Consider the following 15,210-nt stretch of genomic DNA (forward strand, 5'->3'; position numbering starts at 1 on the left):
GAGGGTGTGATCCTAGGTCGAGGAGAAGTAGGAGGAGTTGTATTTGTCCCCATTGTTCTCTTCTTAGAAGGAATAGCTTTGTCCTCTAGCTGTTCATTCTTCCTCTTCTTTGTCACCACTTTGCCAGTGTGTGGATCGATAAACAAAATCTTTTGTTTTCGATCTGTTTGTTGCTCCTGTGTCGGTACCGAAGCTTTGGGTTCCGAAAGGTGCCTTTGCTTCCGATCGTCAAGGTTCGGTGTCTTCGGCATCGAGGATTTGCTCGAGTCCGATTTTTTCGGTGCCCAGTGAGTCTTCGACGTCAAAGCATGTTTCGCTTTCGACATGGAATGTTTTGATCCCGAGCTTTCCCTTGCGTGAAGCTTCGGTGTTGAAGTCGATGTCGACTGTTTCTCGGATCCGACATGGTGGGAGGCCGAGAGTTTCGGTTTCAGTTTCGTTGCCGGGCCCGAAGGCGGGGCGTCGGAAACTTTTTTCGGTGGTTTGACCGGGCTCGAAGGCGGGGTCGTTACCGCACGGGGTCGGACTTTTGGTAAGGGGACGTCGTCACTCACGGTTTGTTGAACGTCGAGTTCTTCGACCTCCGACTTGTCCCCTTCCGACCCCGACTGTTCTTCATGATCCTCTTCTTCTTCGAGGTTCTGGTCTTCGAACAGCTCCGGGATCGCCTCCGACTGCATTCTGGAACCTCGTGTCTTCGAGCTCGATGGTTTCTAATAGTCGACTTGGAAGAAAATACTGCACAGGCTTCGCAGTCCCTGGATTCGTGTTCAGGCGACAGGCAGAGGTTACACACCTCGTGTAGGTCCTTGTGTGGGAACTTAGCACCACACGTTGGACATTTCTTAAATGGAGTCCTTTCCATGGACTCCGGGCTTGACCACGTCGAGAAGACCTCCTGTTCGTCGACGTAGATCAAAGTTTTTCTTTGATGTTGGAATCGAAACGCGTCGGAATGGAAATGAATTTGCGTTCGATAACAATACCGTCGAATTGGAAAGGGAATACGCGCCGAAAAGTCACTTCTTTACGAAGTCGATCTGGAGCGCTTCAATCCTCATCCGAACCCGATGGCGGAAAAAAACAATCTAAGGATGGAGCCAATGCTCATGCGCACTAGCAACCAAAGGAGGAGTCACCAAGCTACAAAAGACTCTCCAAGAGAAAAACAAGTGCAATCATCCGAGCCCAACACCAGATGGCGATCTATTCATAATGTACCATCTGCAGCCCATATGCCTCGAACATACAGTTTTTGTTGAGGGACACATGGCTTCTACGGTGACATCAACCACCTCCAGAGGAAGGTGTTCAGCTGTTGCCGCAGAGTCCCAAAGCTAGAAGGTGGAGAACACGAAGGTGCAGACCCCGAAGGTGCAGACCCCGCCGTGTTGCTGTGACTGCAGGTCCTCCCAGAGGGGCCGCCTGATCTGAGGACATATGCGCAAGCCCAAGAGTTCTGGATAACCCACTCTCCATTCCCAATCTGGATGACTTGGGTCTGATGTTTTTGAGAACTCTGGGCAGAAAGGTGTACAGAAGTCTTGTGTTACACTCAAGGCGGAACGTGTATGAGCAAGAGATACCCTGGAAACTTCAAAGTGCAGAAGTGTTGACATTGCACGTTATCAGCAATAGCAAAAAGACAGAGCCAAAGTTCATCCCATTCATGAATTAGACCTTGTGCCACCTCCGGATGTACCTGTAATTCTTCATCTGCCAATCATAGAGTTTGTCCACCCTGCCGTTCAATGATCTTGCCAGATGATTCCTCACCAGGAAAATGCCTTGCGGGACCAGCCATTTCTAGAGGTGCAAAGTCTCCTAGCACAGGGTCCATGACCCCACCTGCCTATTTGTTGCAGTACCACATGGCCGTGTTGTTGTCGATGAGCACTTTTATCAGCCTCCTGATGGACAGTAGGAAGGCTTTCAAATCCAAGCAGATGGCCCACACCTCCAGAAGGTTCATGTGGAACAGGAACTCTGCCACAGACCAGCGACCGCTGATCTCCACCTCAACCTGGAAGCGATGCTTCAGTCACCACAGTTGGTTGTGAGTGGGGAAGAGAGAGGGGTCTGCCACCGACCCAAACACAGTCCAGTAACTACCACCGCAGATCTTTTGAAGTCTCCTCTGAAATCTGAACTTGGTCAGATAAGTCACCTTGATGTTTGGCCCATTGGGACTTCAGACCCCACTGAGGAGCCTGCATATGCCACCTGGTGTTCTTGACCAGCAGGATGCAGGAGGCCATCAGTTCCAGCAGCGTCAGAGTCGGCCTCCCTGAAATCCAGGCCCAAGGCTTTTAAGAGTGGGATCATTGCTTGAACGCTGTGGACTCTCTTTCCCAGGGGAAAGGCATGAGACCAAACCGTGACCAAAATAGCTCTGATGTAGGGAAGGGTCTGAGGAGGAGTCAGGTGTGACTTTTGTTCATTAACAGTGAACCCCAAGGATGATAGTAGGTTCGCAACAATCTGAAGGTGGTTGATAACTGACTGGGGCGAGCCCAACAGCAACATCCAGTTGCTGAGGTAGGGGAATATTGGCACCCCTGACCTCCGAAGCTGTGCTGTGAGTACCGTCACCATTTTCGTGAACAGCCAAGGGATGGGGTTGAGACCAAAGGGGAGCACAGTAAACTGAAAATGCTCCTCTCCCACCATAAACCACAGGTAATGCCAATGGGCAGACAGGATGGGAATAGGTGTCTTGACAGGATGGGAATAGGTGTCTTGCAGGTCCAACGCTATCATGCAGTCTCCAGGGTCGAGAACATTTTGATTTTCTCCTTCTGGAGGAAGGCATTGAAATGGTGCAGATATAGAATCAGACAAAGACCTCCGTCCTCTTAGGCAGCAGAAAGAAGTGGAACAACAACCACGTCCTACTTCTGTGATGACGCCCTCTTAACAGCCCCTTTGGCCAAAAGGAGGTGCACTTTCTGCTGCAAAATAGAGAGATGGTCCTCTGTCTGTCGCTGAGGGGACGGTGCAGCAGAGAAGAAAGGGAAAAGGCTAAGGCTTCTCCCTTGTGATGGTATGTGATGAGATTGATTGCCAGCCCAGTATAAATCGACAGATTCTACCTTCCACTGGGTGGCTGCGTCCCTGGTAGGTCATGCTAAAGAGGTTTGGCAAGTGGGAAAGGGTTCTTACCTTGGCCATAGGACGCCTTGGGTAATGCTACAAAAAGAACAGTGGAACTGGTGCGGTTGGGGAGGCGGGAAGGAAAAGCCCACAGAACGAATGATAGCCCTGCTCTGCCTAAAGAGCTCAAAAGCGGAGTCTGCTTTTTCCATGAACAGGCAAGTCCCATCAAAGATAATGTCCATTAAGGAGTACGCAAAAAAAAAACAATTGATGGACGGAATGCTGGACAATGCAAATATTCACCCCCAGCCACAAAGATCTGGGTTTCATCCATCATTCATTTGCTCACCACACCAGTTTGGATCAAGCCATATGCAAATCAGTCTTGACCCCGTTCCTTGTGGGAACAGTCCAGCCCGAACTGCCAAGCCAGGTCCTACCTGGAATGGAAACAAGCATCCTGGGACCGGTTTCAGGGCATCACCCTTCATCAGCCAGGCTAGCTTGATTCCAGTGGTGTAGTGAGCACGGGACCCACGTCTGGGCATACCCTTCCCACTTAGGGCGATATATGCAAAAGAAACACAATTGATGGACGGAATGCTGGACAATGCAAACATTCACCCCCAGTCACAAAGATCTGGTTTCAATCCATCATTCATTTGCTCACCACCCGAAACTGGTCCTAGGATGCTTGCCTCCAGGGAAGACCTGGCCTGGCAGTTCGGGCTGGACTGTTCCCATTGGGCACAGGGTCAAGACTAATTTGCATATGGCTGGGTCCAAACTGGAATGGCATGGTGAGCAAAAAAACGATGGATTTAGGCCCCGATCTTTGTACTGGGGTAAAATGTATGACATTGTTCTGCATTCTGTCCATCAATTGTTCATTTTGCTATTGTCACCCCGAGTGGCACGGGTATGCCCAGACGTGGGTCGCGTGCTCTCCATGCCACTGGAGTCCAGCTACCCTGGCTGATGAGGGCTGAACAACTATGGATTTAGGCCCAGATCTTTGTACTGGGGTGAATGTATGACATTGTTCTGTATTCTATTCCATTAATTGTTCTTTTTTGCATTACTCAAGGAGTACTGGACAGAGCACGACAACCCAGTCGATGGCAGCAAAGCATGAAGGAAAATGGTAATGCTGGTGCCTATGGCCCACCTGATGGAATTTATGGTGTCCAAGCCACAACAAATCATGAAAAGGGCTGTATCACAACCATCTTGCGTCGCCTGAGAGAGGGTGAGGGTTTTCAGGCACACCAGGGAGGACTTCTGTCGCCGAATTCCCAAGGGCCTATGAGTAGTGTTCCACCAACCAGCTGGCATTAATAGATAGGAGGGCTAAACTGGTACGAGAAAAGGCATGTTTGCCCAATGTAAAGGCATGTTTGCCCAATGTTGCAACTCACTTAGATTCTCTATCAGGAGGGGTGATGGGAAATGTGTTGGGATTAGAGCAGCTGGTAGAAGCCTGCACCACTAGGCTTTCTGCTGAGGGGTGCTGCGAAAGAAAAGCTGGGTTGTCAGGAGGTGGGCAATGGCACCTGCCAACTTGTCGATTGACAGGTGGCAAGGTTTGGTACAACTCCCCATTAAGGTATGTATCAGTGCCTCATTAAAGGGAAGAAGAGGCTCTGAACATGTTTGCCCTGATTAGAGGACTTCTATTAAGCTCCATTAGTTTTAACCTCCAAGGTGGGAAGCTGCAAGGTCAAGAGCTTTGGCTGCCCTACGCATCACCAAGCGAATTACACTGGGTCACATTCATTATTCAAATCAGTCCCAAAAAGGGATGCAAGAGTGCTGTGCCTGTGCTAATTCAAGTGGAGGAAGTGGTATTGATGGCGTATTCAGGCACGTCGTCAGTCACTGTCAGACATGCAGCGCAGAGGATAATCTGGGTTGCTTCACATGGCTGGAGTTAATGTGGGGCGTCTGAGGCAAGGTTCGAGTGGAGCTGGCAAGCGGTATCCCAGGTAGAATGCCTCTTAGCTCCTTTGGGCCCAAAGGCACGCCAGACGGAGTCAACAGTGATCCATGGCTTAGCGGAACTCTCTTATCTGACGCGGCATAGCTGAAGGCTCTGGAAACTTGGGTAAAGCCAGAACCATCTGCCGGATCTGTTCAGAAGTCAACTGATTTAGAGAGCAAGATCAAAAGCGGTGGCACGGTCCCACACTTGCTTAGTTTATTGTTTCATACGCTTACCTGTTGACTTGAAGAGCCATGAAGACTGACCTCTGGAGCAGCTCAGGGGAGCTTGAATTTGTTGAATGGCCCTGTTGGAGTCTTTTTATGCTTGGGCATGTTAAGTTTTGCCTTGCATTCCGTGATGGCTTTAGGATTCATTGACGTGCAGGCATACCGTGATAATGGGAATCTGTCACAATTTGCTTGCAACAGCTCGTACAGTGTTTGAAACCTGTTGTTTAAGGGAGTGGAATCCCTTGCATACTAATTTTTAGACCATATCAGAGAGACGAGAGAAAGCTCCGGGTCTGGTGAAGTGGAAAGAAAGGAACTGACATCAGCACGCAGGAGTGGTCTTGGTAATTTCCGGAGGGGATCGGCATCAATGAGGAGCAGCAAGGTGCCACCTTCGGGGTGCACAAGTACTACTGAAAAGTTTTCAGATTCAGTCTGAAGCCTGGGGAATATTCCGGTGAGGAATGTGCGACTAGAAGCTCCAACATAAACTGTCACATCCATTAACGACCGTGAGAAAAAAATCATACATGTAAACACAAATAAAGACAAATATATAACAACTATCTTATGTGGTTCAAATCATTTCATTCCATATTTTCTCATCAACGCAGTAAGACAGAGTGTGCTGATGTTCTAAACACATTATCCCATTTTGTACGAAGTTGTGTTCTGCTTTATAGTCCTGAACAATTCCTCTAGCCTCTCCACTTAAGCTCAGTAAAAAGCCCCTGCCAACCGCTGTGTGGCACTGCCACATACTACTGTGGGAAGAGTAAGCTCTGAACCTAGAGATGTTTGACACCTAAATGTCGGAGTATCATTATGGTGGATTTGCACCTTGAAACCACAGACTGGGATGTGTCCAACAAAGAAGTTCAGCTCATCACAACTCTGTCTGTCTGACAACTACTGTCATGAGGGCACCGACTGGACTGGAGTTCTCCGGTCACAGCTAAAGTGAAGATGGGGGCCAAGAAACATTTTTACACCTGTATATTAAGACTGCGTCTGAGGACTATCCACAACACAGCCACCGGGTCAAAGAAGCATATTTAGTAGTGCCATGACCTTACCTCTAGAGATAACTCTGTTAAGGACAAGGAACACCATGGCTAGGTTTCTTATCCCAAGAAAGTTGTAGGTCATTGGCAGCTGCTCTAACAATGAGAAAAGTGCCCCCCCGGGTTGATCTGGTCATAATTGCATCTATTTAAAGCACATACATTTGAACAAGACTCTTCTACCTGTCTGAGACTCACAGGTTATAATGCGAGGAATCCTAGCCAACACAACTCTGGAAAGAATAGGTGCACACACCAGCAACAGTTGTATAGGTAACCACAACCCAGACATGGCAATATCAGACCACAGTACACATTACCTGTTAGGTATCTTTTATATTACATGTTTATTTCGGGGTAGATATTTTGAGAAGGTATTTTCCTACAAATTGAAGCTAACAATGGGACCTCATAGCAATTAGAATACTTAGGTTTGCCTTTCATGAACAAATAACTAATAAAACAACTGTCAAGGGTTAGGGGGTTAATGAGATTCTGTGGCAGCTGTATGTACTACAGTCATGAACCTATTGCATTTACTACTTTACTAGCTGCATAATTTGCAGATTTCGCAAAAATGTTGTGTCTAGGTAAACTTGCTGAAACTTATAGTACCTCAGAGTGTGCCATATAATTTGCAATTGTGAAATATAGTTAAGACAACTTTGTTGCATAATTTGGCCCTGTATGCCATATAATACTATTAGCCATGGCAATGGCAAAGCTGTGCAGAGTCATTTGGAGGCTGTCATGATGTGAAAATCAGTATTTCACAGGGGAACTGTGAAATATTTTCCATATTTCACGGGTCACTGAAATATGAGTTTTTATGCCACTTCAATTTGTGCAGTTATGGTTACAAATAAAAAATGAAAATTCACAAGTTTTGTTAGGATTACAATTCATAACACTGATGCAAACCAAACCTCACACCTAAAGCAATGTTCATGACCTCTCCTTAATTAAACAAACACAGTTTTAATTCATCATACCAATGACATTACATTACCCTGAGCACTTTGAAAGAGATTCATCTTAATGCCACGATTGAGCCCGAAACATCAGCATCTTATCCAGAATGTCCCAGACATGCTGCAGCTTTGGCAAGGCCTTGAATGCCACTGTGTCTAGGACAACCTCACATGAAGGGAATTCCCTTTGAGGAGCTCAGGTGATTAGTTGTGCTGATGAAAATACCCAAAGATGTCCGTTCAGCCATTGTTAAGAGGTGGATCGCAACTTACTGCGACAAGCGTACTTCAGCATCCGGTCATTATGTTACAGGAAAATATATATCCCTGTTTTTTGAAGATGGGCAGTGAGCACTCACAACATTTTGATGAGCAGCCGAGGGGAGGACAAAAGGGAAGCACAGCACATTGGAAGGGTTCCACCCCCTTCGTGAACTGCAGATGACAACTTCATGACTGCAGGTAGGTGTATGAAAATACACATACTGCAAGTCCAGGGACACCATCCAGGATCCAGAGCAGAAAGAATCAGAAAGTAAGAGCATTTTGAATTTGTTTTTCCACAAAAAGGCATTCGGCCAGAGGTATCCTCCTTCTGTACGACAAAATAGCGCAAACAGCACCTATTTCAAACCCATCAGTCGCTTGAGGGCACCTTTCACCAGCAGAAGGCTGATTGTTTGCAGTAAGATTGCGGAATGATCTGCTGACAGTCGCTCTGATGAGGGGGGCAAATGAAAGGTAGGGCGTAGGCCTTTGAATGGTTTGCAAGACCCATCTACCCAATGTGATGGAATTCCAGCCAGAGAGGAAGTGTCATATTTTGCCTCCTACCCGCAGAGAATGGGCCTGCGAGGACAAGTTAGTGTGTCTCAGCAGCTACTGCAGCAGAGAAGTGAGAGTTAGTACGAATGGCCCCAGGCTGCAACCACAACCTCTGCCCTGAAAGGACTGGCCTTTCTGTTGGTGCCAAGGTGAGGAAGGCTGGTGTGGGATTGCACTGTTGATGGAACTGCTTGGCAGGAGATGAGTGCCAAGGCACGTGCTGTGGTCCGACTGTCCATTAAATCATTTGAGCACCATACCAGCCTTCTCTGCAAGCAAAGTAGAGCAATCAAAGGGCACGTGCATTAGGGACATTGCGCACTCTAGAAAACCCAATTGATCGCATTCAGGTTGCGTGTTAAGCCCACCAGCATTAGAATGAGCCTGGCAACAGATTCAAGAAGGTAAGCCGTCCTTCTTGGAGGAGACATCTTCCCTGTCCCACTATCTGAGGTTAATTTGAAGTTGTCTGAAAAGTTAGAATTGGAACTTTGGATCTACAATAAAGGACACAAAAAAGAACTGGCGGCAGTACATAAAGGTGGGGTTTATATGTGGCCTCACTCCATCACTTCTGGGGAGGTACAGAGTTACTGCAGAGCCAAAGGGCACTACGTATTGACACGGACGAGCACTGCTGAAATAGTCTTCAGATACCGCCTAGGGATATTCTTAAGGAAAGGAATCTGTGGTTAGAGGTATCCGTCAGAAACAAACCTTCAGCTGAGATGAGACTTGTGACCATTTACCTCTGGCACTAGGCCCTTAACTTTAAAAGGTATAAACCATACCACCATTTTCCCCGTAACTCAGTTTACTGCTCTACATCCCTTTTGTTACTCTAATTCGCTTCCAAAGTACCATACCCATTTTCCAGACAGCTAACTCCTTTTCCAAAATTACATTTTCCCAACATTGAGTTGAGTAACTATAAGATAAACAGCATCTGTATGAGTACCAAGCCAAGAGGAATTGGGGCAACACGGTCCATTAACCCCTGCGCCACAGGTACTTTTTCCTGTTCTTTTGTCTCCACACCATTTTCACCTTTATTTTTCTGTTATCTAAACTTCTGAGGAGTCTGTGTCACCCAGGTGAGCAGACCTCCTGCTGGGTCATCCCAGTCATTGGAGGTTGAGAATCTGGCCTAGCAAGTTCAAGATCTTATTGCCTTTTCCAGGGGTCATATTAAAATGTGTGCCCCACCATGTAATCTGAAAAACAGGCCTTGCAGGTGTATCCAGAACGGCCAGACATTCCCCTTAAGAAAGTGATCTGTTTCAGATTTCTCTTTTTCATTAGCGGCACTTGTGACTGATGCTGTGCAGGAATATTATATTCATCTGTTGGAATTGAAAGGTGTGAAGTTTTTTTGTCTGAGGGGATAGTAGTAAAGTTTGGTCAAAATGATTTACTATTTATGGCTCCCACACAATAAACATACTCCATTTTGATCACAGTTTAGTCTACCAGATGCAACTTCACCATCCCAGGCACCACTGCTGCAGAATGAGATGCATATATTTGTCTTCAGTGCTTTTGTCTCACCCCCCAAACTCATGACAGACTGCTGCTCTCTAACAAGCATAATCATATGTATTCTGTATCATGGGTGTTTGCATTTATGGGGTGGACTGCCTTCCCCTAATAGATGGGTCTATACCTTCACTGCCTGCTGAAATCCCCGCAAGGACTACGAGTCACAGCAGCCCTGCGCCTCTGACACCTGAGGCACATCAACTCTGCAGGCTCATTACCTCTCGCCGCACCCGCTCTGCGGGTGCGATTTTATGGGCAAGATGGAGCATATGCTTAAATCGCTAATGTTGCCCCTCCTAGAGAGGATAAAAATGATTGGCGATAGGCTGACAACTCTTGAACATACCACTCCAGCTAACAATGAGATAGTGAGAAAATATGTCGAATCCACTACCTTAATTGCTTCGAGGAACCCAGTCTTGGATTCAGATAAAATTATCACCCCGCTGCCCAATACAACTGTGGTTAATCCATCCCTGCAGTCAACGGATGGAGTTAGACAGAACATTATACGTATTGAAAACACAACAATAAGTAGGCAAGGGGGGGGGGGGGGAGACCTTAAAGAGGGAGAATGGGGCTCTAGCAAAGACACCTAGCGATATTGGACAACTTAGAAGAGCGGAAAGTGCAGTTAAGGCAAGCCGAGATGGAGCCAAAACCAGGAACGCACTACCACACATTGATTTACCGCCAAAATCGTTCCCATACACTGTTGTCATGATACGGGTTCCTGAGCTGGTTGAGGGTAAATCTGAAAATTATTACGAACTGAAGAACAAAGTAACTTTCTGGCTGAATAAGTTTAGACCCGCCTCAACTTTCATGCATGGTGAAATCCTGCATGTCCGCAGAATAAGATGGGTGGGACACAAACCGAAGGATCAACAAGGGGATTGCGTCATTATTAACTTTAGAGACGTACGAGTGGCGAGATTCATCTGTGGATGAAGCGAGCACACAGTGGGGACTGGGATACAAACAGTAGATTTGAAGTATTTCTATCCTCCCTCTCCATATGCCCCAGTAAGTTTTTTTTATTCTCTGGGGATGCAGGGAGGTGGTGGTAGCGAAGTACATAAAAAACATTTTAATATCCCTACCTTCAATCGTTTTGACATCTTATATGGCTACGAGGGATTAGAGGGAGTGGATTGACGGTGTCAGGGGAATTCTAGCTTGATTAATCTAAAGTGTAAACCATCGAGCAGGGGATCAGAGACTGATGTTTGCCAAGAACTACCAGAGATAGCAAGGGCAGGGGCTACTGACCCCGATGGGTTGACCATACCAGAGGTTAATGGTATGGCCAAGAATATCGCATGTGAGATATCTGCTGTTGTTAGCCGCAACCCGAGTAGTTCCAAGCAATCTAAAAGTGCCACAAGAAAGGGGAGTTGCTCAATCATGTCTTGGAACATTGCAGTTATAAAATCCAAGCTATCTGACCAAAACTGGTTGAATCTAGTCAATGATTTCGATGTAGTTAGCATCCAAGAAATTTGGGCCAAAGATTCGTACCATTTGTCTGGTTTTAAAACCTTCTTTTCCCCGGCCATAGGTTCAGCTTCTGGCAGAGCTAAAGGAGGACCATGCACCTATGTATCAAACTGTCTTAAGTATGTAAAAATAGAGCTTGTTATTAACAACGATTATTACCATATGGTCAAGATACATACTAGCAAAGTGCAGTGTTAGTTAATTGTAAATTTTTATAATAATGTTATGGTGGAGGTATTGAATGACGTTTTAAAGGGATTACTCACCGATTTTAAATGTATGTTAGAGGGGGAAAGTAAAGAAGTGTTTGCTGTATGGGATGGGGATTTCAATTGTTCATTGTGCAAAAGGGGGGAACAAGGGATATGAGGTATTTTGTTGAATAGAGAGGTAAGCCTATCCCATTTTGATCAGTCTATATGCGAGGATCTCTTGAATGATATCATGTTTTCATGTGATTTGGGTTTCGCAAATAAAGCCTGCCAACCTGAGGTCCCACATTTAATGGGAGAGGTTCATCTTCAACAATTGATTTCATTTTGACATCTGCCAGATATAGTAATCAGGTTATGCAATTCAATGCATTAAATACCCCACTAAGCGGTGATATCCCCCTAAGCACCGAAATCTTACACCCAGACTATGAACATGATAAAGATAGCCCAACTAGAGAAGTTGTAGCTGATATTGCGCCGAAACGTCAAAATGGATATGCTTTGAAATGGACTAAAGTGGTTCCGGAAGATTTTCTTCTTAATTTAACTAGGAACTGTGAATCCAGTTTTGAAATATGTCTTAATGATAAAGTTTCCGACTCAGCACATATTAAACATTTTTTAAATATAACCTCCTACATTAAAGCGAAATTATGGGTTGTTAAGAAAAACCCGAAAGTTGATGTACAAAGTTGGTTTGACTCGACCTGTACCAAAGCTTACACTAACCTTAAACATGCTCTGAATGACCCAGTACGGACCGAGACCTAGTAAAAGAATTGCGAAGGGTCTATAAAAATGTGTGGAAACAGAGACGGGATACTCTGAAACGGGAGGCATGGGAATCCTTGTGTGAGGCGTCCCAGAACAGAGATACTAATGCCTTCTGTAAACCAGTTAATGCGCCCTTCTTTGAAGATAAAGATAAAGCCAGAATTGAGATAGCCATTACTGATACAGAATGGCTAGAGCATTATGCAAACTTATACAGCACTGTGATGCCTTTGGAACAGATAACACCAGCAATTGTGGCCGATGGAGTCACTCCAAATGGTAAAAAAATAGATTTATGTATCACCCTGCAGGAAGTCGTCAGTGGTATAGAAGCTAGCCTTGGAGGGAAGGCTCATGGTCCTGACGGGGTGCCAGTTGGTCTGTATAAGAACAATATGGCTGTTGAAATATAAATCGACAGACGTGAACAATGCCGGTGCCAGCTTGCCTAACAAGAGCCATCGCATGCATGTAAACGGCACCCATTTTAGATACCGCGGCCATTTTGTGCGTTGCCGATCAGCAGCGCGTCACCCTGGCCTCACAGTCATCCCCCGCGCTCGGCCAACCCCCAAGCACACATGCTAGAGTCATAAAGCATCCTCAGCGCGACCCAGCCCCGGAGCCACTTCCTGTGCCTAATGCCCATGCCCTTTCATCCCCCTCGCACGAACAGGCCCATTGATAACTTCCTCCCCTGCACCTGGCTGCACGATCCGGTCCCAGGCAATAACTAGCCCCTACGGATACAGTTTATTACCCCCGTACAGTAGAAACTCGTTCCCCATCAAAGGAGTCGGAATTAATCAATGACACAACCCTCTTAGATCTGACCGATTCCGCATTCTTCAGACCCTGCCGGAATGCCCAGCTGCGCGATAACAATCACCTGCTGAGACCGGGGTGGGGGATATTTGCTGTTGGGTATGTGTGGGAACAAGTTGGAAGCGGGATGTAATAAACCACTGTCAGGAATGTGTGCAATAAACAGCCAAGATTGTATATAAAAGGCTATGCCACAGAGGTACAGTTAGAGCACCTCAAGAAGACATTTCGTTTGTCCGAATTGACGTGTTCTCCTCCGGAGAAATAAACCTGTTCATCGCTTTCCAGTTCCCAGCGCCTGCCTCTTAATTTGATTAAGCTAATAATCGAGTAGATCAGAGGAGATTTACGCCAAAGCAGTGATTGATGATAACTAGAGAAAATCTGCTTTTCTACATGGCCTTAGGGGGTCCAATTCTCATGAAACTTTTCAACGCATCTTGTTCGGAAGGATTGTTACCCTCTTGGTTTGAGTCCATCATTATACCCATTTTTAAAAAAGGGGATAGAGCTAGCTGTGCCTGATATCGCCCAATATCATTGTTAGACTCTACCATAAAGATCTATGGGCGCGTTATTTTAAATAGATTATTAGTTTGGGCAGAAGAACACTGTATTATAAGTGATTTTCAATATGGTTTTAGGAAACGTCTTGGCACAATTGAACAAGGTCTTAACCTGCATATTCTCTTAGAAAAATATACAACAGTAAGGAGAAATTGTATTTTCTTAACGTTCGTCGATTTAACGTCGGCTTTTGACTGTGTTACTCACAGCAAGCTATGGTTTATTCTAGAGAATTTGGGTGTGGAGAAGAATATAATTGCCTTTCTTAGAGAACTATATATGGGAGCACGGGCCATAGTCAGATTTGGTAGGAATGGGGAGTGTACTATGGCAATTAATATTGCAAGAGGAGTATGACAAGGGTGCGTACTGGCCCCCTTCCTATTTGTATTCTATATCAATGACTTGGAAAAAACACTACTCCGGGAATGCAGGGACATGCCTCTAATAGCCAAAAGATCTGTCCCTGCACTATTTAACGCGGATGGCGCGGGTTTGATGGCCCGGACCCCGTTGGCAATGCAAAGGGTAATTACCTCCTTTTCAAACTTCATGACCAACCTAGATTTGAAGGTTAATTGTATGAAAACGTTTTGTATGAACTGTGGCACAACGTAAGAAGAAAATGATGTATATCAACTCCAAACCCCTGGAATTCACTCCAACTTTCCCCTACTTAGGCATACTGTTTAACCAAACTGGCCTATGGAACACAACAATAAAGACCCGAAGGTTGTTCTTTTGTAAATCCATAATGGCCCTTACAAATTTTGGCAAAAAAATGGACAAAAAAACAATTGGGGAGCTTTTAACTGTGTACAAAGCAACTTGTGTCGCAATTGCAACATATGGTGCGAGAATTTGGGGGTACGCGAATGTTAAATAATTACAGACAGTAGAAAATTGTTTTTTGAGATATCTGTTATCAGTTCCTGATAGTGTGTCTACATATATATGCCACACGGACCTGGGCCAACCTTACATTGAGGATGTTATCAAAGTCCAACCAGTATTATTGTGGCACAGGGTTTGGACTACGGAGGAGTGTGCTTTTAACCAACAAATATTTAGAGACGCAATGAATCTAGATAACCCCAGAAAAATAAGGTGCTTGGCATATGTAAAAAAGTTTCTCAATGATATAAGCCGCCCAGATTACTTTGACGACCCACTACTTATGACTCATGTCTCCAGACGAGAACTGAAAAAACTCTGTATAGAATTTCTGGGTAATAAAAAATGCTGTATTGAAATAAGGAAAAGCACTGTGGTAGCGCACCAACTTATAATGATAACAAACGACATTCAGCCATATGTTCATTGCACATGAAAGGATTCGATAAGTTTTTGCGGATCCGTTTTAGATTAAATATCTTATTTAGATTTTTTAGTTTCCCTAAAATGAATGATTGGACAAAGGAACTTACCAAATGTCCCTGTGATGAACTGTCTAATCAATCGGATATGCACATTTTGCTTTTTTATAAGTTTTCTGAAATGCAGAGGAAAAGATGGATTGTGCCTCTATTGAAGATAATGGGTTTTAATCAGTGTCGCCCTGCCTTTTTAGCTATTCAGAAATTAGAAAATATTTTAGCTATTGCTTCTGTTTCTACTTTA

At 45.3% G+C, this 15,210-nt stretch overlaps 1 protein-coding gene across 2 annotated transcripts in view; it reads right to left on the reverse strand.

Annotated features, from left to right (window-relative positions):
- Positions 1–15,210, reverse strand: part of KAT2B (lysine acetyltransferase 2B) — a 303,093-nt gene that overhangs the window by 9,658 nt on the left and 278,225 nt on the right. The gene's annotated exons all lie outside the window — the stretch shown is intronic.

The sequence above is a fragment of the Lissotriton vulgaris genome, chromosome 10, assembly GCF_964263255.1.
Source record: "Lissotriton vulgaris chromosome 10, aLisVul1.2, whole genome shotgun sequence".
Classification (NCBI taxonomy): domain Eukaryota; kingdom Metazoa; phylum Chordata; class Amphibia; order Caudata; family Salamandridae; genus Lissotriton; species Lissotriton vulgaris.